Source organism: Triticum urartu, chromosome 2A (assembly GCF_056163025.1).
Source record: "Triticum urartu cultivar PI428250 chromosome 2A, HENAU_Tu73, whole genome shotgun sequence".
In the NCBI taxonomy this organism is placed as follows: Eukaryota; Viridiplantae; Streptophyta; class Magnoliopsida; order Poales; family Poaceae; genus Triticum; species Triticum urartu.
The window spans coordinates 520,382,940-520,407,736 of NC_141874.1; the positions used below are offsets into that span (position 1 = coordinate 520,382,940).

General features: G+C 43.6%; 1 pseudogene; it reads right to left on the minus strand.

Annotated features, from left to right (window-relative positions):
- Positions 1–302: 302 nt before the first annotated feature.
- Positions 303–24,797, minus strand: part of LOC125541762 (monooxygenase 1-like) — a 49,572-nt pseudogene continuing 25,077 nt past the window's right edge.

Below are 24,797 nucleotides of genomic sequence, written 5' to 3' on the forward strand. Positions count from 1 at the left end.
GCCCAACAATGAATCGACTGACCAAAAATAGGGGTCAGTCAAAAAAAAAAACTCAGCCCAATACTGGACAAACACACAGAATAGAAAAAACAATCAGCACGCATGTTACTAAAAACAACATCAGCACGCATCTTGGAGCAGCAATCAGCGGTCAAAAAGATCGACTGACCCAAATTCAGGTAACTTACATATAGCTAAAGTGAAAAGGTAATCTGTGGTACATATAGTTGAGGAGAGTTGTGATGCATCAGCAAACAAATGGAAACTGTTTCGCGTAAACTTGTGTGAATGATCTGTACTAGCTAGAGGGAACCGCAGTCGAAGTCGCCGTGGCTGTCTGAATTTCCTGTGAAGAGAACCGCCAGGGCAGCTCTGATCAACACCTTCATGAGCTTGGAGGTCGCGACGATGAGTTGTCCGTTGAGGAACGCCTGCACGGACAGCCTCAGGATCCTCGCCTTTCTCTCCTGCTCGTACGACTTGAGCGCCTCTTCGACGCTCTTAGCCGGGCTGTGGTCACCACCGCGAGCTGCGGACGCCGTTCGGGCCAAGCACCGGGCGACCACGACAGCGTCCTCCAGGCTGAACGAGCCACCCTGGCCGATGAAAGTCCCCATGGCGTGCATGGCGTCGCCGGCGACAGTCACCGTGCCCTCCTGGAACGGCTGGAGGACCAGGTGCCACGGCGGCCGGTAGCAGAGCTGCGTCAGGCTCATGGATGACAGGTCGCAGCTTCGCACCACGTCGAGGACGTCCTCAGGGTACCCCTGCATTGCCTGCAGAGCCGCCTGCCGGATGAGCGCCGGGTTCCTGAAGCTGTTCCCTTCTGGAATGGTGGTCATGGCCCGTGCTGCCCACATAGGCAGGAACCTCGGCGGCTTCAGTCCCAGGAACTTGGCCACCACTGAGTTTGCTCCATCGCAGCCGATTACCACCTCTGCACTGATGGTTGAGTCGTCGTTGGTTGAGACGATTGGACAGCGGGTAACGGCGTCGAGAGAAAGAGCTTCAGCCTGGCATCCGAAGCGGATACATCCTCCTGGTAAATGCCTGGCCAGCGTTTCCACAAGGTCGCTTCTTTTCTAAGCACCGGCATTCACTCCTACACTTGAAGCGAACAGAGCATTCACACAGAGACACAAAACCAGTATGTAGCAGTAGCTTGTAGTTGGATTTACAAATGTCTAATTTGTAAGGTTGGGGGCAGTAGCTGATGAAGCTATGTACGCAGGGTAGGATCATAGGCCTGACCTAGACACCCTTCCCTAGGACATTATCCTAAAAACAGAAACACCCGAAAGATAGCATCATCCACTCGACTACGAGACATTCTACTCGCAAGACTCAAAGTCACTCGACCACGACAATTATCACTTGACGGACAGAAGATCTAAAGTCACTCTGCACGACAATGGTCGGACGTTTTCTTCATAGACTTAATAGGCATTTATGTCATTTAATTGCTAGCGTTACTTACCAGTAACACCCCTCTCTTGATGTACCTTAAAACCCTTGTAACGTGAGCTGGCTAGGGTCTAGGCGCACTCTATATAAGTCACCTCCCTCCACTGGCACAAGGGTTCGCACCCCTGTAAACACACGCATACATAATCCAGTCGATCGCCTCCGGGCACCGAGATGTAGGGCTGTTACTTCCTCCGCGAAGGGTTTGAACTCGTAAAACTCGCGTGTACAACTTCGCCATATCTAGGATCTTGCCTCCTCATACCTACCCCCATTCTACTGTCAGTCTTAGATTCACGACAGTTGACACCCACCGTGGGGCAGGTGTCTTAGCGACTTTTTGGTGGACTTGCGATTTTTCCAATTCTCATCATCATGGTTCCGCCGGCGGACTAGTTGAGGGCCGCGAGATCCGTCTCGGCGCGCTCGTGTTCGTTGTCGACGACTCCGCCTGACTTCAGGAAGCTCCAGTCAACGTCGATGCGCTCCCCGTCCGCGGGGCCACGCACTTCCGCGCGTGCGTCCGCGGCGTCCTTCTCCGGCAACCGTCGACCCAGTATTGGTCGGTTCCTATGGTGTCCTCATCCCCTGCCGCTCGCCGGCACAAGCATTTCGGTCGGTCGCGGCTCCAGCGGTGGATGAGACACGCGGTGGCCCGCAAGTCGGCCACCTCACAGGTCGCGGCAATCGAGCCCGACGAAACTCTCTACGGCCTGTTCGACCTGTCGACTGGCTCCGTCGAGACCGCATCCGAGTGCGACAGCAGCGATCCCGTGGCAGAAGTCTTGATGGTCAACGGACCACCTAGTCCTCCTGGCTTCCCCCGCAACGACGGTGGTAATGGTGGCGGCAATCCGTCACGCATTCACGAAGAGTACCGCCCCGAGCCCCTTTCTTCGCAGCGGAGAGAAGAGCTTCGCCACCGCAATATGGATGCACTTCACACTCCTATCGTTGGAGAAACCCCCGAGGCCCGGGCCTTGGAAGAAGCGCGCCTGGAAAACTTGGCTGAGCGCACTCGATTAGAGAACCTGCAGCATGCACTCGACGAGCCTGCTCGGCAGCGGATCCCTGAATCCAGTCGACGGAAACTTTTTCCGCCTCAAACTCAGGTATATCACACTCCGATTCAAAATCTCACAGCTGCAGCCCGAATAGCAGAGTCAATCCAGCCTTCCCAGTCGGAGGCAGGCAGGGGTTTGATGCAGATCCGGGCCTTGCTCCGAGCAGCTGGGGAACAGAACACAGTAGTGTCTCAGTCGCGGAATAGGATTCATAGCAGGTTAGTGGTGGCAGATACAGTACAGTCGGTCCACAGCCCAAGATCGCCCCCGCGGCGTGAAGGACGTGGGCACAGGCAAGATCAGTACAGAAACCATGAGCAATATGATCATCGTCTCGGCCACGACGACCGACGTCGAGTGCCCACGCCTCCTCCGAGGAGTGGGTCATATGTGCCTCGGCGACATGATGAGAGACGCCCTCACAGCGGCGAGCGAAGAATACCAGTCAACCCAAGGGAGCCAGACTTTGATGCGAGATCTATTCTCGTTCAAGGTCTGGTTGACAGGAACAAAGCACACAGAGAAGGCCATGACAGAGATTACCCGACTGGCAGTAGAGTGCACGTTTCAGGTCCCGAGTGTTTCAACAGAGCCATCAGAGCTGCAGTGATTCCTCCCAATTTCAGGTTGGCGACTGGAGTCAGCAAATTTACGGGTGAGTCTAAGCCTGACACTTGGCTTGAGGACTACCGAGTGGCTGTACAAATAGGTGGTGGCAATGATGAAGTCGCCATGAAGCACCTTCCTCTGATGTTGGAAGGCTCGGCCAGGGCATGGCTGAACCAGTTGGCAGCCGGCAGTATATTCAGTTGGGAGGAACTCGCCCGAGTGTTTGTTAGGACTTTTGAAGGTACTTGCAAGCGACCAGCGGGGTTGACTGAATTGCAGAGTTGTGTGCAAAAACCGAATGAAACCCTGAGAGACTGTATCCAGAGATGGGTCACGTTACACCATACAGTGGAGAATGTGTCAGATCACCAAGCAGTTTGTGCCTTCAAGGAAGGCGTTAAGTATCGGAAGTTGAATCTGAAATTCGGTCAGACAGGAGATATGTCCCTGACTCGGATGATGGAGATTCCCACCAAATACGCTAACGGCGAAGAAGAAGACCGACTCCAGAGTGGCAAGCATAAAACAGTCGCCCAGGACAACGGTGGAGGTATTTCCAATTGGAAACAGAAGCATAAAGCTGAACCAGCTGCTCCTTGAGAGGCTTTAGTTGTGGCTCAAGGAAATTTCAAGGGGAAGCCCAAAGGGCCCTGGAACCCCAAGAAAGTGAAAGATCAAGACATAAATGATGTGTTTGATTTGCCATGTAACATTCACACCAAGAAAGATGAAGAGGGTAATCTGATTTATCCTAAGCACACCACTCGGCAGTCTTGACTCTTGATCCAACAGTTCCGAGAGAAATAACCCAAGGAGAAGGAAAAAGAGTTGGACAAGGGTGAGGATAAGGAAGAGGATGATGATGGTTTTCCCAACGTCAACTCCACTCTGATGATTTTTGCTGATGTTGAGAGCAAAAGTTGATTGAAAGTTATCAACAGAGAAGTGAACATGGTTGCTCCGGCAACACCAAGTTATTTGAAGTGGTCCCAGACTGCCATCACATTCGACCAGTCTGACCATCCAGTACGTATAGCCACCCCTGGAAGGCAAGTGTTGGTGGTCGACCCAGTTGTTGAAGGCACTCGTCTGACTAAAGTGCTGATGAATGGTGGTAGCGGCCTGAATATCCTTTATGCAGAAACCTTGAAGGGAATGGGGATTCCGATGTCCAAGCTCAGCGAAGCAATATGAGTTTCCATGGCGTTATACCCGGCAAGAAGGCTGAATCACTCGGCCAGATCGCCCCTGATGTGGTTTTCGGTGATTCCAAGAATTACCGCAAAGAAAAGTTGACATTTGAAGTAGTGGATTTCAAGAGTGATTATCATGCCATTCTGGGTAGGCCTGCCTATGCACGTTTCATGGCTCGTCCATGTTACATGTACATCAGATTGAAAATGCCTGGTGATACGTCCATTTTGCATCATGCTTTTATATCGATATTTATTGCATTATGGGCTGTTATTTCACATTATGTCACAATACTTATGGCTATTCTCTCTTATTTTACAAGGTTTACATAAGGAGGGAGAATGCCGGCAGCTGGAATTCTGGGCTGGAAAAGGAGCAAATATTATAGACCTATTCTGCACAACTCCAAAAGTCCTGAAACTCCACGGAATACCTTATAATAAATAATGAAAAATCCTCGCTAAAGATGAAGACCAGGGGGCCCACACCCAGTCCACGAGGGTGGGGGCGCGCCCTGGTGGGCCCCCTGGTGGCTCTCCGATGACCATCTTCTGCTATATGAAGTCTTTCGTCGAGAAAAAAAACCAGAAGCAACCTTTCGGGACGAAACTCCGCCGCCGTGAGGCGGAATCTTGGCGGAACCAATCTAGGGCTCCGGCAGAGCTGTTCTGCCGGGGAAACTTCCCTCCCGGAGGGGGAAATCATCGCCATCATCATCACCAACGCTCCTCTCATCGGAAGAGGGCAATCTCCATCAAAATCTTCATTAGTACCATCTCATCTCAAAACCCTAGTTCATCTCTTGTATCCAATTCTTGTCTCCAAATCCGGGATTGGTGCCAGTAGGTTGCTAGGAGTGTTAATTACTCCTTGTAGTTGATGCTAGTTGGTTTAATTGGTGGAAGATCATATGTTCAGATCCTTTATGCATATTATTAGCCCTCTGATTATGAACATGAATATGCTTTGTGAGTAGTTACGTTTGTTCCTGAGGACAAGGGAGAAGTCTTGCTATTAGTAGTCATGTGAATTTGGTATTCGTTCGATATTTTGATGAGATGTATGTTGTCTAGCCTCTAGTGGTGTTATGTGAACGTCGACTACATAACACTTCACCATTATTTGGACCTAGAGGAAGACATTGGGAAGTAATAAGTAGATGATGGGTTGCTAGAGTGACAGAAGCTTAAACCCTAGTTTATGCGTTGCTTCGTAAGGGACTGATTTGGATCCATATGTTTCATGCTATCATTAGGTTTACCTTAATACTTTTGTTGTAGTTGTTGATGCTTGCAATAGAGGTTAACCATAAGTGGGATTCTTGTTCAAGTAAGAACATCACCCAAGCACCGGTCCACCCACATGTCAAATTATCAAAGTACCGAACGCGAATCATATGAACGTGATGAAAACTAGCTTGACGATATTCCCACGTGTCCTCGGGAGCACTTTTACTTATATAAGAGTTTGTCCAGGCTTGTCCTTTGATACAAAAAGGATTGGGCCACCTTGCTGCACTTTATTTACTTTTGTTACTTGTTGCTCGTTACAAATTATCTTATCACAAAACTATCTATAACCACTAATTTCAGTGCTTGCAGAGAATACCTTGCTGAAAACCGCTTATCATTTCCTTCTGCTCCTCGTTGGGTTCGACACTCTTACTTATCGAAAGGACTACGATAGATCCCCTATACTTGTGGGTCATCAAGACTATTTTCTGGCGCCGTTGCCGGGGAGTGAAGCGCCTTTGGTAGGTGGAATTTGGTAAGGAAAAATTTATAAAGTGTGCTGAAATTTACTGTCACTTGTTACTATGGAAAGTAATCCTCTGAGGGGCTTGTTCGGGGTATCTTCACCCCGACCAGTAGAGCAAAGAGTTGCTCCTCAACCTACTGAACCTATTGAAAATGAAATTCCTTATGAGTATCCTTCGGGTATGACAGAAAAACTGCTAGCTAATCCTTTTACAGGAGATGGAACAAAGCATCCTGATGAACACCTAATATATGTGGATGAAGTTTGTGGATTATTTAAGCTTGCAGGTATACCCGATGATGTTGCTAAGAAGGTCTTCCCTTTATCTTCGAAGGGAGATGCATTGACATGGTATAGGCTATGTGATGATACGAGATCATGGAACTATAGAAGATTGAAATTGAAATTTCATTAAAAGTATTACCCTATGCATCTTGTTCATCGTGACCGCAATTATATATATAATTTTTGGCCTTGCGAAGGAGAAAGCATCGCTCAAGCTTGGGGGAGGCTTAAATCAATGTTATATTCATGCCCCAATCATGAGCTCCCAAGAGAAACAATTATTCAAAAAATTTATGCTCGGCTTTCTGAAAATAATCGCACCATGCTCGATACTTCTTGTGCTGGCTCTTTTATGATGAAGACTATTGGATTTAGATGGGATTTATTGGATAGAATTAAACGCAACTCTGAAGATTGGGATCTCGAAGAAGGTAAGGAGTCAGGCATGACACGTAAGTTTGATTGTGTTAAATATTTTATGGATACCGATATTTCCGTAAGTTTAGCACTAAATATGGACTTGATTCTGAGATAGTAGCTTCTTTCTGTGAATCTTTTGCTACTTATGTTGATCTCCCTAAGGAGAAGTGGTTTAAATATCATCCTCTGATAGAAGTAAAAGTAGCCGCACCTATTCTTTAAACAGGAACCTATTCTGAAACACAATTTGCCTGTTGAAATCCTAGGGGACCCCCCTCCACCTAAGGGTGATCCCGTGTTTGAGCTTAAACTGTTGCCTGATAATCTTAAATATGCTTATCTTGATGAAAAGAAGATATATCATGTTATTATTAGTGCTAACCTTTCAGAGCATGAAGAAGAAAGATTATTGAAAACTCTGAAGAAGCACCGTGCTGCTATTGGATATACTCTTGATGATCTTAAGGGCATTAGTCCCGCTCTATGTCAACATAAAATAAATTTGGAAGCAGATGCCAAACCAGTTTGTGATCCTCAACGACGTCTGAATCCTAAAATGAAAGAAGTGGTAAGAAAAGAAATACTAAAGCTTCTGAAGGCAGGTATAATTTATCTCGTTGCTGATAGTCAGTGGGTAAGTCCTGTTCATTGTGTCCCTAAGAAGGGAGGTATTACTGTTGTTCCTAATGATAAAGATGAATTGATTCCACAAAGAATTATTACAGGTTATAGGATGGTAATTGATTTCTGCAAATTAAATAAGGCTACTAAGAAAGATCATTGCCCCTTACCTTTTATCGATCAAATGCTAGAAAGATTATGCAAACATACACACTACTGCTTTCTAGATGGTTATTCTGGTTTCTCTCAAATACCTGTGTCGGCTAAAGATCAATCAAAGACTACTTTTACATGCCCTTTTGGTACTTTTGCTTATAGACGGATGCCTTTTGATTTATAACAGAGTAGCAATCACACACTTATTACATCGAGTGTCTCAAAAGAGAACTTATTACAATAAATATGGCTTAAGGCCATCTAATAACGATAACAGCGGAAGGCTTGGAAGATAAGTGAGTCCATCAACTCCAACGACATCACTGAGTATAGAACCACGACCTAAAACACCTTAATCGTTGTCTGAAAAGTCTGCAACATTAACGTTGCAGCCCGAAATGGGTCAGCACATGGAATATGCTGGCAAAATAACACATAGAGAGTGGAATGAAATAGGCTAATCTATATGCATATTTGGCTAGTGGAAAGCTCTATGGTTACAGTTTTGCGTAAAGCCAATTTTTCCCTACTGCAAAGGAATAAATTTTATTTAACTATCATGGTAGTTGTTAAACATTGAGAATGGTTGACAGCATTCTCAATCCCAATTAAGCATCATCATTAACAAAACCCAACAAATTTAATTTTAGAGTAACATGTTGAGATTCACATGATAATCCAGGTACTAGATACTCAAGATGTCCATAACCGGGGACACGGCTAATCATGATTAGTTTATACACTCTGCAGAGGTTTGCGCACTTTTCCCCACAAGACTCGATCGCCTCCGTTTGGTTTCTTACACTACATGGTGTTTGAGAAGACGGATGACCGAGACATAGTCTTTCAGAAGTGCTAGCACCTTACGATCGGGTAGACTGTTACACCTACTTTCCCCTACATTTGCTAGTCTACCACTGTAAGAGTTCGCACGACTTAATCAACTATGCTAGAGCCCATAATAGCTTGTGGCTGCACACGGAAGTTTCTGGCATGAATAATCTCATGATCCCTTTAAGCCTGGGTGGCGGTCCAAAAGAAAATAGGCAATCGCTTGAATACCCAGGTGCCTCAATCCACCCAGATGTGTATTTAAGTTGCCACCTTAAATAAACCATTAGTTAACAATCTCACATCTGTCATGGATACACTCACCCAATCCACGTCTACTAGCATAGCATGGCAATATAGGCAAACGTAGAAGTAACTTCCAAAGGTTTGATAATAACAGGTAATAGGTACTACCTCAACTACTTCTCAAACCCATAATTTAATTAGATCCTAATCATGCAATGTGTCAGATTTGATCTAATGCAATAAAACTGGGTAGAGGAAAAAACATGATCGAAGTGTTACTTGCCTTGCTGATGATCAGGGAAACCTAGCGATTCGAAGTAGCAAGCGGCGCACTCCGGGTACTCTATCACTAACAAACAAGCATACAATAAGTACTCAACTAATGCACAGGTAAAACTCAAATAAGAGATATAACCAGAAAGTTCATCTTAAGAACTCCGGTTGGCAAAAAGAATCAAAACAAACGAAGCAACGAAAGGCAAACGACAAAAGAAAAAGGCTTTGTTTACTATTCTGGATCTATGGCAATTTTTACAGTGGCAAAAACTTGTTTAAGTTGGCTAAACGGAAAGAGGGTTTCGATACGAAACTCCAGGCGCTTGAATCGCCTGATTCCGATAAATGAGCGAAAAGTTAGACTAAAACGAAAATCGGATTAGAAATTGCGATCTGAAAAGTCGCGGATTTAATCCGAGAAAAAGAAAAACGACGAACGTTCGTTAAAACGAACGAATGGACGAACGCTCGCTAATTAAATAAATCGGAAAAACCGATCTATTAAAAAAATTGAAACTAAAAAAACGAACAAAACAGTCGAAAAACCGAACGGTTTTTTGAGAAAAACCGGCGGCGGCGAGACAACCTCCGGCGGCGGATCCGGCGGGCGGCGATGTCGGCGGCGGCGGCGCTCCGGCGGGCGGTGGCGGCGGCGGCGGCCTAGGGTTAGGGTTGGGGAGGGGCGCGGCTTGGGCTTGGCCTGGGGCCTCGGGCGCTATAAAAAGGCCCGGCCAGGCGGAGTCCTGGCCGGTTACGGCCCAAGGTCGGTTCAGACTTTTTTTTAAATAGTTATGCTCGAAAAAAAACAAAAAAAATACTAAATGGACTCCAAAAATCCCGAAATAAATTTTCCCCGGCTTCTAAAATCAAGCAGCACAGAATGAACATTTATTTGGGGCCTAAATGCAATTTTGAAAAACGCACATTTTTCCTAAATTCAAATAAAATAGCAAATAAAACCAAATAAAATCTTATTTGATTTTTTATTAAATCCCCAATATTTCTTTTATTTTGGTAAAGTCATTTTATTCCCTCTCTCATAATTGTTATAATAGAAATATTTGAAGATAAAATAAATAAAATCAAATGATCCTATTTTCAAAATTTGAGACAACTCAAATATGAAAATAACGAAATCCCCAACTCTCTCCGAGGGTCCTTGAGTTGCGTGAAATTTCTAGGATCAACCAAAATGCAATAAATATGATATGCAATGATGACCTAATGTATAAAATTCCAAATTGAAAATTTGGGATGTTACAAACCTACCCCCCTTAAGATGAATCTCGCCCTCGAGATTCGGGTTGGCTAGAAAATAGGTGAGGGTGGTCCTTCAGCAAATCTTCCTCTCGCTCCCAGGTGGTTTCATCCTCCGTGTGGTGGCTCCACTGAACTTTGCAAAACTTGATAACCTTACTGCGGGTGACTCGACTGGCATACTCTAGAATCTTAACTAGTTTCTCCTCATAGGTCAAATCACTGTCCAACTGAATTGCTTCAAGTGGTACCATATCTCTTAGCGGTATATCAGCCATCTCTGCGTGGCACTTCTTCAACTGGGATACGTGGAACACGTCGTGATGTCCTGACAATCCTTCGGGCAATTCCAACTTATAGGCTACTTCTCCCATACGCTCCAAAACTTTGTATGGGCCTACAAAACGTGGCGCTAAGTTTCCCTTAACTCCAAAGCGCTATACTCCTCGAAGTGGTGATACTCGAAGATAAACTCGGTCTCCGACTTCGTAAACTGTCTCCTTGCATTTAGAATCTGCATAACTCTTCTGCCTGGATTGAGCTACCTTGAGCCTATCGCGAATCAATTTCACTTTCTGATCAGACTCCTTTATCAGATCCGGTCCAAACAACTGGCGGTCTCCAACTTCATCCCAAGACAATGGGGTCCTGCACCTCCTTCCGTACAAGGCTTCGAAAGGGGCCATCTTCAAACTAGATTGATAGCTGTTGTTGTAAGAGAACTCTACATATGGCAAATTCTTGTCCCAACTAGATCCGTAATCTAACGCACAAGCTCTTAGCATATCCTACAAAATCTGATTGACTCTCTCGGTCAGTCCATCTGTCTGCGGGTGGAAAGCTGTGCTAAACTCTAGTCTGGTACCCAAAGTTTCATGCAACTGATTCCAGAACTTTGAGGTGAATTGGGTTCCTCTATATGATACTATGCTCCTTGGAACTCCATGCAGACAAACGGTTCTAGTCATGTATATCTTTGCCAACTTTGCACTGGTATAGGTAGTCTTCACTGGAATGAAATGAGCTACCTTTGTCAAACGATCGACTACAACCCATATCGAGTCATAGCCTGAACGTGTTCTGGGCAATCCTGTAATAAAATCCATGCCTAACTTATCCCACTTCCATTCGGGTATCGGCAATGGTTGTAGCAATCCTGCTGGCTTCTGATGCTCTGCCTTTACTCTCTGACATACATCACAAACTACTACATACTCCGCAATATCCTTCTTCATTCCGGTCCACCAGAAAGTATCCTTCAAATCCAAATACATCTTGGTATTTCCTGGGTGAATCGAATATGGTGACTCATGGGCCTCTTGCAGAATCAACTTCCTGATCTCCGAATCATTAGGCACATAAACATGGTCTTCAAACCATAAGGTATCGTGCTCATCTTCACGAAATCCCTTAGCTCATTTTCTCTTTTATAGAGGCAATCTCCTTGTCAGTCTTCTGGGCTTCTCTGATCTTATCCATCAAAGTAGACTGAATCTCCAATGCTGCTACATAGCCTCTCGGACTATCTCCAAACATAGGTCACGAAGATTTTCGGCTAACTCCCTTGGTAAATCTCCTGTCATTAGGGTGTTGACATGGCTCTTACGGCTTAACGCGTTAGCTACTACGTTTGCCTTTCCGGGGTGATAATGCAATTTCATATCATAATCCTTGATGAGCTCCAACCATCTACTTTGTCCGAGGTTCAACTCCTTCTGGGTGAAAATATACTTCAAACTCTTGTGATCCATGTACACCTCACAATGGTTTCCAATCAGAAAGTGTCTCCAAGTCTTCAATGCATGCACTACGGCTGCTAATTCCAAATCATGTGTAGCATAATTCAACTCATGGGGCTTAAGCTATCGTGAGGCATATGAAACAACTCTTCTTTCCTACATAAGCACTGCTCCAAGTCCTCGACGTGAAGCGTCACAATACACCTCATAATCCTTGGTCTGATCCGATAAAATCAACACTGGTGAGGTAACCAAATGTTTCTTCAACTCCTGGAAACTAGCCTCACATTCCTCAGTCCATTTGAACTTGGTATCCTTCTTCAACAACTCCGCCATAGGCTTCGCAATCTTTGAGAAATTCTCAATAAACCTCCGGTAGTATCCTGCGAGTCCAAGAAAACTCCGGATCTCTCCAACTCTTATTGCGGCTTCCCAATTGGTCACGGTATCAAATTTAGTGGGATCTACTGCTATACCTTCTCCCGATATAACGTGTCCGAGAAATCCGACTTCCTTCAACCAAAACTCACATTTGCTAAACTTGGCATATAATTGATGTTCTCTGAGCTTTCCAAGAACCAAACGCAAATGCTCCTTATGCTCCTCTTCATTTTTCGAGTAAACCAGGATATCATCAATGAACACTACGACGAACTTATCCAAGAACTCCATAAACACTTTGTTCATCATGTTCATAAAATATGCAGGTGCGTTAGTCAGACCAAATGACATAACGGTATACTCGTACAGCCCATACCTGGTGGTAAAAGCTGTCTTAGGTATATCTTGTTCTCGAATCTTCAACTGGTGGTATCCTGATCGCAGATCGATCTTGGAAAATACCTTAGCTCCTTGCAATCGATCAAATAGATCGTTGATCATTGGTAGTGATGGTTACTTCATTCAAACCTCGATAATCAACAACCATCATTAATGATCCATCCTTCTTTTCCACTAGAAGTACTGGCGATCCCCAAGGCGAAGAACTTGGGCGAATATATCCTTTATCCAGTAACTCCTTAATCTTCTTCTTAATCTCCACCAAATCCTTTGTGGGCATCCTATATGGTCTCTTAGATATTGGCCCTGTGCCTGGCAAAAGCTCAATCAAAAACTCAATATCTCTATCTAGTGGCATGCCTGGCAACTCTTCTGGAAATACTTCGGGGAAATCCATCACTACTGGTACCTCCTCCTGCACAACTCCTGTTAAACAATTTACTTGAGTCCTCTTTGGCACATGCCGGGATACATACTTGATCCTTCTCCCTTCTGGGGTGGTAAGCAAGATCAACTTACTAGCGCAATCGATGTTTCCTCCATACATCGACAACCAATCCATATCCAGAATTACATCCAAACCTTGTGATTCCAATATTATCAAATCTGAGGGGAATACATGCCTACCTATACTTAATGGCACTTGAAAACATCCTTGGCTAGCCATATACTCCGCTCCTGGTGAGCTTACTAACATAGGTGTTCTAAGAACTTTGGTGGGCAGGTTATACTTATCCAAAAATCCCCTTGATATGTATGAATGTGATGCACCGGTATAAAAAAGAATGAGTGCAGTAAATGACTTAACCAAAATCTTACCGATTACTGCATCCGGCTGCTCTTCAACCTCCTCCACGTTAACGTGGTTCACCTGTCCCCTGTTGAAAGGGTTCGGCTTCTTCCCAGAGCTTCCATTGCCATTACCATTCTGTGATTCAGGACATTCATTGGCATAATGTCCGGTCTTCTGGCACTTAAAACAAGTGACTTGGCTCATGTCTCTCTTGGCTGGGGTTGATGGGTTGGTGCGGTTCTGGCCGTTGCTTCCTCCATTTCCATTACCATTTTTGGTTCCATTGTGATTGTGCGAGCTACCTCCTTCATGGGTATGCTGAAAATGTCCTCCCGGTCTAGGGGTAAAACATGGCTTCTGCTGAGCTCCTGAAGTGTACTTCCCTTGTCCATACTTCCTCTTGCGGGTCTCAATCTGCTGCTGCTTCCCTTCAATCATGAGAGCACGATCTACCAACTCATGGTAGTTGTTGAAGGTTGCTACCATCAACTACATGCTCAACTCATCATTCAGTCCTCTCAGAAACTTCTCCTGCTTAGCTGCATCTGTAGCAACATCATCTAGGGCATAACGTGCTAACTTACTAAAGTCCTCCACATACTGGCCAACTGTCCTTCCTCCTTGGCGCAAGTTGCGAAACTCTCGCTTCTTCATGACCATAGCTCCTGCTGAAACATGGGCAGTTCGAAAAGCCTGCTGAAACGGGTCCCATGTGACAGTGTCGACAGGGAAAGTGGCTGTGAAATTCTCCCACCATGATGCTGCGGGTCCTTCAAGCCGATGTGCGGCAAACTTCACCTTTTCCGCATCCGTGCATCCTGCTGTGGTCAACTCTCTAGCTGTCTTGCGGAGCCAATCATCTGCTACTATCGGCTCGGTGCTACTGGAAAACACCGACGGATTCAGCCTAAGAAAACAGGCTAAGTGATCAACAGGTGGTGGTGGTGGTGGGTTGTTGTTGTTGTTGTTGTTCCCCTGATTCTGATTCTGGGCTAGCAACTGCATCAATGTGTTCTACTGCTGGATCAACTGGGTGAGCTCCGGTGGGAAAGTAAATCCGGGGTCACGTCTCGGAGGCATCTGAGGGTTTAGAAAAGATGAGATTTAAGAATAGAGGGGGTCTTAAGAGAAAACACTACCCATATGCACATGAGGCAAAAGCAAACAATTCACTTCATTCAATCAATCAAACAAGGGCATACAATCGATCTAACTATCGCAAAAGTGCTCGGACTACTATATTTACATGGTGGACTACTACTACTGATGAGGTGGTCTACTAGAAATATTCTTCGTTTGCAGACTCCATTATATCTGCTCCAACTTCATCAACATAGTCATCATCGCTATCATCTGGATCTGAGTCGGTGTCATCGATGATGATGTAGTCTTCCGGGCGAATCTCCTTGGGTTCTTCGTCTTCTTCTACTGGTGTAGGGCCTCCCATAAATATTCCGATCTTCTTGATCAGATCGTCATTCTTCTCCACTAAAACTTTGATTTCCTCTTCGTAATCTTCATGTGTAGCCTTGAGTTCTTCCTCCAGTTCCTTGATTCTTGTCCTTGCCTTCTTCAGATCTATCATGTCGGCGCACATCTGGTTCTCCTGACGTCGAATGTGCTGGTTTAACTCCTGGATAAAAGCTGGAACTGATCTATCCTTCCTGGTGCTGATCATCTCCCAGTGATCATCTCGGCGCCCACAAATCTGCTAGATAGTATCCTTGAGATCATTGCGGTATACTTCTCCAATACATCTCATGGCGATGTGAGCTGCCATGCTCTTTCCTAGACTCCAAGTTGGTGCATCAAAAGAAAACTCTATGGGCTCAGTGACTGGCATGAACGTCCTTCCTGGAACTTGAACTTGAATCATCCAGCTCTCTTCTTCAGGTAAAGTGGCGTTGTAGGTTCCGGTGAAGCTTGGTACTCCTATGTTCAGGTATCTAGTGACTTCCTTCAAGTGACGTCCAAAGGGTGTACCTTCATCTGGTTGCGTGAACTTGTTCCTTGCATCCGCCATCCTAAAAGAGTAGAAAAGATGAGAAGTCAGAAAGAGAAGAGAGTGAGTAGTGATCTAGGTCTTTAGCTTAGTGGTCATGTCCTACAGTCAGCGTGTGCTCTGATACCATCTTGTAGCGACCAGACCTCAAACGGTCCAATCTCTGTGCTCATGTGTCATCCCTGGATCAGTAATGCTGACACCACACAGTGCTTGAAGGATTTATCACAGAGTAGCAATCACACACTTATTACATCGAGTGTCTCAAAAGAGAACTTATTACAATAAATATGGCTTAAGGCCATCTAATAACGATAACAGCGGAAGGCTTGGAAGATAAGTGAGTCCATCAACTCCAACGACATCACTGAGTATAGAACCACGACCTAAAACACCTTAATCGTCATCTGAAAAGTCTGCAACATTAACGTTGCAGCCCGAAACGGGTCAGCACATGGAATATGCTGGCAAAATAACACATAGAGAGTGGAATGAAATAGGCTAATCTATATGCATATTTGGCTGGTGGAAAGCTCTATGGTTACAGTTTTGCGTAAAGCCAATTTTTCCCTACTGCAAAGGAATAAATTTTATTTAACTATCATGGTAGTTGTTAAACATTGAGAATGGTTGACAGCATTCTCAATCCCAATTAAGCATCATCATTAACAAAACCCAACAAATTTAATTTTAGAGTAACATGTTGAGATTCACATGATAATCCAGGTACTAGATACTCAATATGTCCATAACCGGGGACACGACTAATCATGATTAGTTTATACACTCTGCAGAGGTTTGCGCACTTTTCCCCACAAGACTCGATCGCCTCCGTTTGGTTTCTCACACTACATGGTGTTTGAGAAGACGGATGACCGAGACATAGTCTTTCAGAAGCGCTAGCACCTTACGATCGGGTAGACCGTTACACCTACTTTCCCCAACATCTGCTAGTCTACCACTGTAAGAGTTCGCATGACTTAATCAATTATGCTAGAGCCCATAATAGCTTGTGGCTGCACACGGAAGTTTCTAGCATGAATAATCTCATGATCCCTTTAAGCCTGGGTGGCGGTACAAAAGAAAACAGGCAATCGCTGGAATACCCAGGTGCTCAATCCACCTAGATGTGTATTTAAGTTGCCACCTTAAATAAACCATTAGTTAACAATCTCACATCTGTCATGGATACACTCACCCAATCCACGCCTACTAGCATAGCATGGCAATATAGGCAAACGTAGAAGTAACTTCCAAAGGTTTGATAATAACAGGTAATAGGTACTACCTCAACTACTTCCCAAACCCACAATTTAATTAGATCCTAATCATGCAATGTGTGAGGTTTGATCTAATGCAACAAAACTGGTAGAGGAAAAAAACATGATCAAAGTGTTACTTGCCTTGCTGATGATCCGGGAAACCTAGCGATTCAAAGTAGCAAGCGGCGCACTCCGGGTACTCAATCGCAAACAAACAAGCATACAATAAGTACTCAACTAATGCACAGGTAAAACTCAAATAAGAGATATAACCAGAAAGTTCATCTTAAGAACTCCGGTTGGCAAAAAGAATCAAAACGAACGAAAGACAAACGGCAAAAGAAAAAGGCTTCGTTTACTATTCTGAATCTAGGGCAATTTTTACAGTGGCAAAAACTTGTTTAAGTTGGCTAAACGGAAAGAGGGTTCCGAGACGAAACTCCAGGCGCTTGAATCGCCTGATTCTGATAAACGAGCAAAAAGTTAGACTAAAACGAAAATCGGATCAGAAATCGCGATCTGAAAAATCGCGGATTTAATCCGAGAAAAAGAAAAACGACGAACGTTCGTTAAAATGAACGAACGGACGAACGCTCGCTAATTAAATAAACCGGAAAAACCGATCTATTAAAAAAACTGAAACTAAAAAAATGAACAAAACCGTCGGAAAACCGAACGGTTTTTTGAGAAAGACCGGCGGCGGCGAGACAAGCTCCGGCGGCGTATCCGGCGGGCGGCGATGTCGGCGGCGGCGGCGCTCCGGCGGGCGGCGGCGGGGCGTCGGCGGCGGCCTAGGGTTAGGGTTGGGGCGGGGCGCAGCTTGGGCTTGGCCTGGGGCCTCGGGCGCTATAAAAAGGCCCGGCCAGGCGGAGTTCTGGCCGGTTACGGCCCAAGGTCGGTTCGGACTTTAAAAAAAATAGTTACGCTCGAAAAAAACAAAAGGAATACTAAACGGACTCCAAAAATCCTGAAATAAATTTTCCCCAGCTTCTAAAATCAAGCCGCACAGGATGAACATTTATTTGGGGCCTAAATGCAATTTTTAAAAACACGCATTTTTCCTAAATTCAAATAAAATAGCGAATAAAACCAAATAAAATCTTATTTGACTTTTTTATTAAATCCCCAATATTTCTTTTATTTTGGGAAAGTCATTTTATTCCCTCTCTCATAATTTTTATAATAGAAATATTTGAAGATAAAATAAATCAAATCAAATGATCCTATTTTCAAAATTTGAGACAACTCAAATATGAAAATAACGAAATCCCCAACTCTCTCCGAGCGTCCTTGAGTTGCGTGAAATTTCTAGGATCAACCAAAATGCAATAAACATGATATGCAATGATGATCTAATGTATAACATTCCAAATTGAAAATTTGAGATGTTACAAAAGATTTGTGAGGTTTTCATGGATGACTTTTCCGTCTATGGATCTTCTTTTGATGATTGCTCGAGCAATCTTGATCGAGTTTTGCAGAGATGTGAAGAAACTAATCTTGTCTTGAATTGGGAAAAGTGCCACTTTATGGTAAATGAGGGTATTGTCTTGGGGCATAAAGTTTCTGAAAGAGGTATTGAAGTTGATAAAGCCAAGGTTGATGCTATTGAAAAGATGTCATGTCCCGAGGACATCAAAGGTATAAGAAGTTTCCTTGGTCACGCCGGATTTTATAGGAGGTTCATTAAGGACTTCTCATAAATTTCTTGGCCTCTGACTAATTTATTACAAAAAGATATACCATTTGTCTTTGATGATGATTGTGTAGAAGCATTTGAAATACTTAAGAAAGCATTAGTCTCTGCACCTATTGTTCAGCCACCTGATTGGAATTTACCCTTTGAAATTATGTGTGATGCTAGCGATTGTGCTGTAGGTGCTGTTTTAGGGCAAAGAGTTGATAAGAAATTAAATGTTATCCATTATGCTAGTAAGACTCTAGACAATGCTCAAAGAAATTATGCTACTACTGGAAAATTACTTTTAGCAGTTGTATTTGCTTGTGATAAGTTCAGACCTTATATTGTTGATTCTAAAGTAACTATCCACACTGATCATGCTGCTATTAAATATCTTATGGAGAAGAAAGATGCTAAACCTAGACTTATTAGATGGGTTCTCTTGCTACAAGAATTTGATTTACATATTGTTGATAGAAGAGGAGCTGAGAACCCCGTTGCAGACAACTTATCTAGGTTAGAGAATGTTCTTGATGACCCACTACCTATTGATGATAGCTTTCCTGATGAACAATTAAATGTCATAAGTACTTCTCGTAGTACCCCTTGGTGTGCTGATTATGCTAATTACATAGTTGCTAAATTTATACCACCTAGCTTCACATACCAACAAAAGAAAAAGTTCTTATATGATTTGAGACATTACTTTTGGGATGACCCACATCTTTATAAAGAAGGAGTAGATGGTGTTATTAGATGTTGTGTACCTGACCATGAACAGGAATAGATCCTACGCAAGTGCCACTCCGAAACTTATGGAGGACACCACGCGGGAGATAGAACTGCACATAAGGTATTGCAATCCGGTTTTTATTGGCCTACTCTCTTCAAGGATGCCCGTAAGTTTGTCCTATCTTGTGATGAATGTCAAAGAATTGGTAATATTAGTAGACGTCAAGAAATTCCTATGAATTATGCACTTGTTATTGAACCATTTGATGTTTGGGGCTTTGATTATATGGGACCTTTTCCTGCATCTAATGAATATACACATATTTTAGTTGCTGTTGATTACGTTACTAAGTGGGTAGAAGCTATTCCAACTAGTAGTGCTGATCATAGCACTTCTATTAAAATGCTTAAAGATGTTGTTTTTCCGAGGTTTGGAGTCCCTAGATATTTAATGACTGATGGTGGTTCACATTTTATTCATGGTGCTTTCCGTAAAATGCTTGCTAAATATGACGTCAATCATAGAATTGCATCTCCGTATCACCCACAGTCTAGTGGTCAAGTAGAATTGAGTAATAGAGAACTCAAATTAATTTTGCAAAAGACTGTCAATAGGTCTAGAAAGAATTGGTCCAAGAAACTTGATGATGCATTATGGGCCTATAGAACTACATATAAAAATCCTATGGGTATGTCTCCGTATAAAATGGTATATGGAAAAGCATGTCACTTACCTCTCGAACTAGAACATAAGGCATATTGGGCTATTAAAGAGCTCAACTATGATTTCAAACTTGCCGGTGAAAAGAGGTTATTTGATATTGGCTCACTTGATGAATGGAGAACCCAAGCTTATGAAAATGCCAAGTTGTTTAAAGAAAAGGTTAAAAGATGGCATGACAAAAGGATACAAAAGCATGAGTTTAATGTAGGTTATTATGTATTGCTATACAACTCTCGTTTAAGATTTTTTGCAGGGAAACTTCTCTCTAAATGGGAAGGCCCCTATGTTATCGAGGAGGTCTATCGTTCCGGTGCCATAAAAATCAACAACTTCGAAGGCACAAATCCGAAGGTGGTAAACAGTCAAAGAATCAAACACTATATCTCAGGTAATCCCATAAATGTTGAAACCAATATCATTGAAACCGTAACCCCGGAGGAATACATAAGGGACACTTTCCAGAACGTTTCAGACTCTGAAAAGGAATAGGTATGTGGTACGGTAAGTAAACCGACTCCAAAACAATTTTTAAGGCAATATTTCTCCGTTTTGGAATATTTAGAAAAATAGAAAATTAAGTAGCAGTCCGGGAAGGACACGAGGGCCCCATGAGGGTGGAGGGCGCGCCCTACCCCCTGGGCGCGCCCCCTACCTCGTGAGCTCCTCGTGTGCCTTCCGGACTTCGTTTTCCTGCACGATACGTATTTTGGTCGGTAAAAATTCACTATATATTCTCCCGGAGGTTTTGACTCCCGTTTCACGCAAAAATCCTTTGTTCTTGTTTTGGGGTGTTCTCTATCAGGGTTGTCAAGGCCAGGCATCAAGTCGTCCCCCTCCTCCAACAACGGTGACAAAGATGCCTGGCTAATGAAGATAGAGCTGAAGAGGGAAGAACCCATGGAGATCAACAAGGATGAAGGGATCAAGAAGGCCACGGAGAACCAAGCTTCGGCAACAGAAGACATCCTTCAACTTGATCACAACCTTCTTAACCCAACTGAGATCGAAGCTTTCCAGATAATTGAGTTAACTCGTATTCAAAACAAGTATCTCACACGTGAAAATATTTTGTTGAAGGAGCATATCTTTGCACTCAAGGGCATTATTCGCAAGCTAGAGGACCTGTTATGCTCGATGTGCGACTAACCATCACCTCCATCTTCACCTACCAAGGAGATATAATCACATGGGTATGGGCACTCCCCTTGGCAACTGCCAAGCTTGGGGGAGGTGCCCCGGTATCGTATCACAATCACAACTCCTATCTTTACTGTTTTCCTTAGTTCGATCCTATTAGTAGTATTTTGATCTAGTAGAATAAAGTTTATGGCATGATCTAGTTTTGAATTTTGCCTTATGATATTTCTATGTAATCGAGTCCGTGAGCTATATAATAAAGATTAGTGTTGAGTCAAGGGCTTGATTTTCTTGCTATGATCTTGGGTGAATATAAGAAAAGAGAAAAAGAATAAGAAGAAACAAAAGTTCATATTGATCTTATTGGTAGTAATGACTTCCATAGAAAGAGTGTGACGATTAAAAGTTGTTGGGAGTTGGCAGACATAGCTTTGGTCATCGTTGCAATTAATAGGAAGTAATAAGGAAAGAGAGGTTTCACATATAAATATACTATTATTGACATCTTTTATGATTGGGAGCACTCATCAAAACATGACATGCTAAAGAGTTGATGTTGGACAAGGAAGACAACATAATGGGTTATGTTTTCTTATATCTGAGATAAAGTATGTTGTCATGGATCATACAACATGTTGAGCTTGCCTTTCCCCCTCATGTTAGCCAAATTCTCGGCACCAAGTATAGATACTACTTGTGCTTCCAAATACCCTTAAACCAGTTTTGCCATGAGAGTCCACCATATCTACCTATGGAATGAGTAAGATCCTTCAAGTAAGTTGTCATCGGTGCAAAGCAATAAAAGTTGCTCTAAATATGTATGATTAGTGTGGAAGAAGTAAGCTTTATACGATCTTGTGATGTGGAAGTAATAAAAGCGACGGCCTGCATAATAAAGCTTCATATCACAAGAGCCAATATAAAGTGACGTTCTTTCACATTAAGATTTTTTGCATCCAACCATAAAAGCGCATGGCAACCTCTGCTTCCCTCTGCGAAGGGCCTATCTTTTATTATTATCTTCTACCTTATGCAAGTGTTATGGTGATCTTCCCCTCTCCCTTTTTCATTTTATCCTTTGGCAAGCCCAGCATGTTGGAAAGAACCTGATATATATATCTAATTGGATGTAGGGGGGCATGAGTTATTATTCTTGACATTACCCTCGAGGTAAAAGGTTGTGGGGCGAAACTATAAGCCCCTATCTTTCTCTGTGTCTGATTAAAACTCCGTAACCACAAGTATTGCGTGAGTGTTAGCAATTATGAAGGACTAGATGATAGTTGAGTATGTGGACTTGCTTTTTAGCTCTGACATAGACTCTTTCTGATGTTATGGTAAATTGCAATTGCTTCAATGACTGAGGTTACAGTCTGTTGGTTCTCAATAAGGTTTCTGATTCATACTTTTGCATTGTGAATAGATCATCACTTGAACATAAGTAATCATATGACAATATCTATATATATTGCTGTTATGAGAATAATCATGATGCCTTCATGTCCGTATTTTATTTTTATCGAAGCCTCTACCTCTAAACATGGGGACATATTTATTGTTATCGGCTTTCGCTTGAGGACAAGCGAGGTCTAAGCTTGGGGGAGTTGATACGTCCATTTTGCATCATGCTTTTATATCGATATTTATTGCATTATGGGCTGTTATTTCACATTATGTCACAATACTTATGTCTATTCTCTCTTATTTTACAAGGTTTACCTAAGGAGGGAGAATGCCGGCAGCTGGAATTCTGGGCTGGAAAAGGAGCAAATATTAGAGACCTATTCTGCACAACTCCAAAAGTCCTGAAACTCCACGGAATACCTTATAATAAATAATGAAAAATCCTCGCCAAAGATGAAGACCAGGGGGCCCACACCCTGTCCACGAGGGTGGGGGGCGCGCCCCCTACCTCGTGGGCCCCCTGGTGGCTCTCCGATGACCATCTTCTCCTATATGAAGTCTTTCGTTGAGAAAAAAACCAAAAGCAACCTTTCGGGACGAAACTCCACCGCCACGAGGCGGAACCTTGGCGGAACCAATCTAGGGCTCCGGCGGAGCTGTTCTGCCGGGGAAACTTCCCTCCCGGAGGGGGAAATCATCGCCATCGTCATCACCAATGCTCCTCTCATCGGGAGAGGGAAATATCCATCAACATCTCCATCAGCACCATCTCATCTCAAAACCGTAGTTCATCTCTTGTATCCAATTCTTGTCTCCAAGTCCGGGATTGGTGCCAGTAGGTTGCTAGTAGTGTTAATTACTCCTTGTAGTTGATGCTAGTTGGTTTAATTGGTGGAAAATCATATGTTCAGATCCTTTATGCATATTATTACCCCTCTAATTATGAACATGAATATGCTTTGTGAGTAGTTACGTTTGTTCCTGAGGACAAGGCAGAAGTCTTGCTATTAGTAGTCATGTGAATTTGGTATTCGTTCGATATTTTGATGAGATGTATGTTGTCTAGCCTCTAGTGGTGTTATGTGAACGTTGACTACATAACACTTCACCATTATTTGGGCCTAGAGGAAGGCATTGGGAAGTAATAAGTAGATGATGGGTTGCTAGAGTGACAGAAGCTTAAACCCTAGTTTATGCGTTGCTTCGTAAGGGGCTGATTTGGATCCATATGTTTCATGCCATGGTTAGGTTTACCTTAATACTTTTGTTGTAGTTGCGGATGCTTGCAATAGAGGTTAATCATAAGTGGGATGCTTGTTCAAGTAAGAACAACACCCAAGCACCGGTCCACCCACATGTCAAATTATCAAAGTACCAAACGCGAATCATATGAACGTGATGAAAATAGCTTGACGATATTCCCATGTGTCCTCGGGAGCGCTTTTCCTTATATAAGAGTTTGTCTTGGCTTGTCCTTTGCTACAAAAAGGATTGGGCAACCTTTCTGCACTTTATTTACTTTTGTTACTTGTTGCTCGTTACAAATTATCTTATCACAAAACTATCTGTTACCACTTATTTCAGTACTTGCAGAGAATACCTTGCTGAAAACCGCTTATCATTTCCTTCTGCTCCTCGTTGGGTTCGACACTCTTACTTATCGAAAGGACTACGATAGATCCCCTATACTTGTGGGTCATCACCTGGTCCCAGAGGAGTGATCAAGATCACTGGCAATCGGCAGAAAGGAGAAGAGTGCTTACAGAAAGGCTCAAAAATCACTGATGCACAAATGGCAGCAGTCGAAATGCAAGAATACCAGAAAAATGCAGATCCAAGTGATTTGCTGCGCTCCAAGAAGCCTGCCACAGATTCTGCATTTTCTTCGTCCGGTGAAACCAAGCCGGTTCATATTCACCCGACCGATCCTAATGCTGCTCCTACTCATATATCAACTTCACTCGACAGCAAATAGGAAGAAGCGCTCATCCAATTCCTCCGTGAGAACTGGGACGTCTTTGCATGGAAACTTTCTGACATGCCGGGTGTACCCAGGGGACTAGCTGAGCACCGTTTGCGAGTCGACCCGAAAGTAAAACCAGTCAAAGAACATCTTCGGCGGTCCGTTGTACAGAAGAGAAAAGCAATTGGTGAGGAAGTGGCTCGGCTCCTGGCAGCTGAGTTCATCTGAGAGATTTACCACTCTAGGTGGCTCGCCAATGTTGTTATGGTCCCCAAGAAGGACGACTCACTTCGCATGTGCTTTGACTTCAAGCATATCAATCGGGCTTGCCCGAAAGATCATTTTCCTCTCCCCCACATCGACCAGATTGTCGACTCGACTACGGGGTGTGAGCATTTG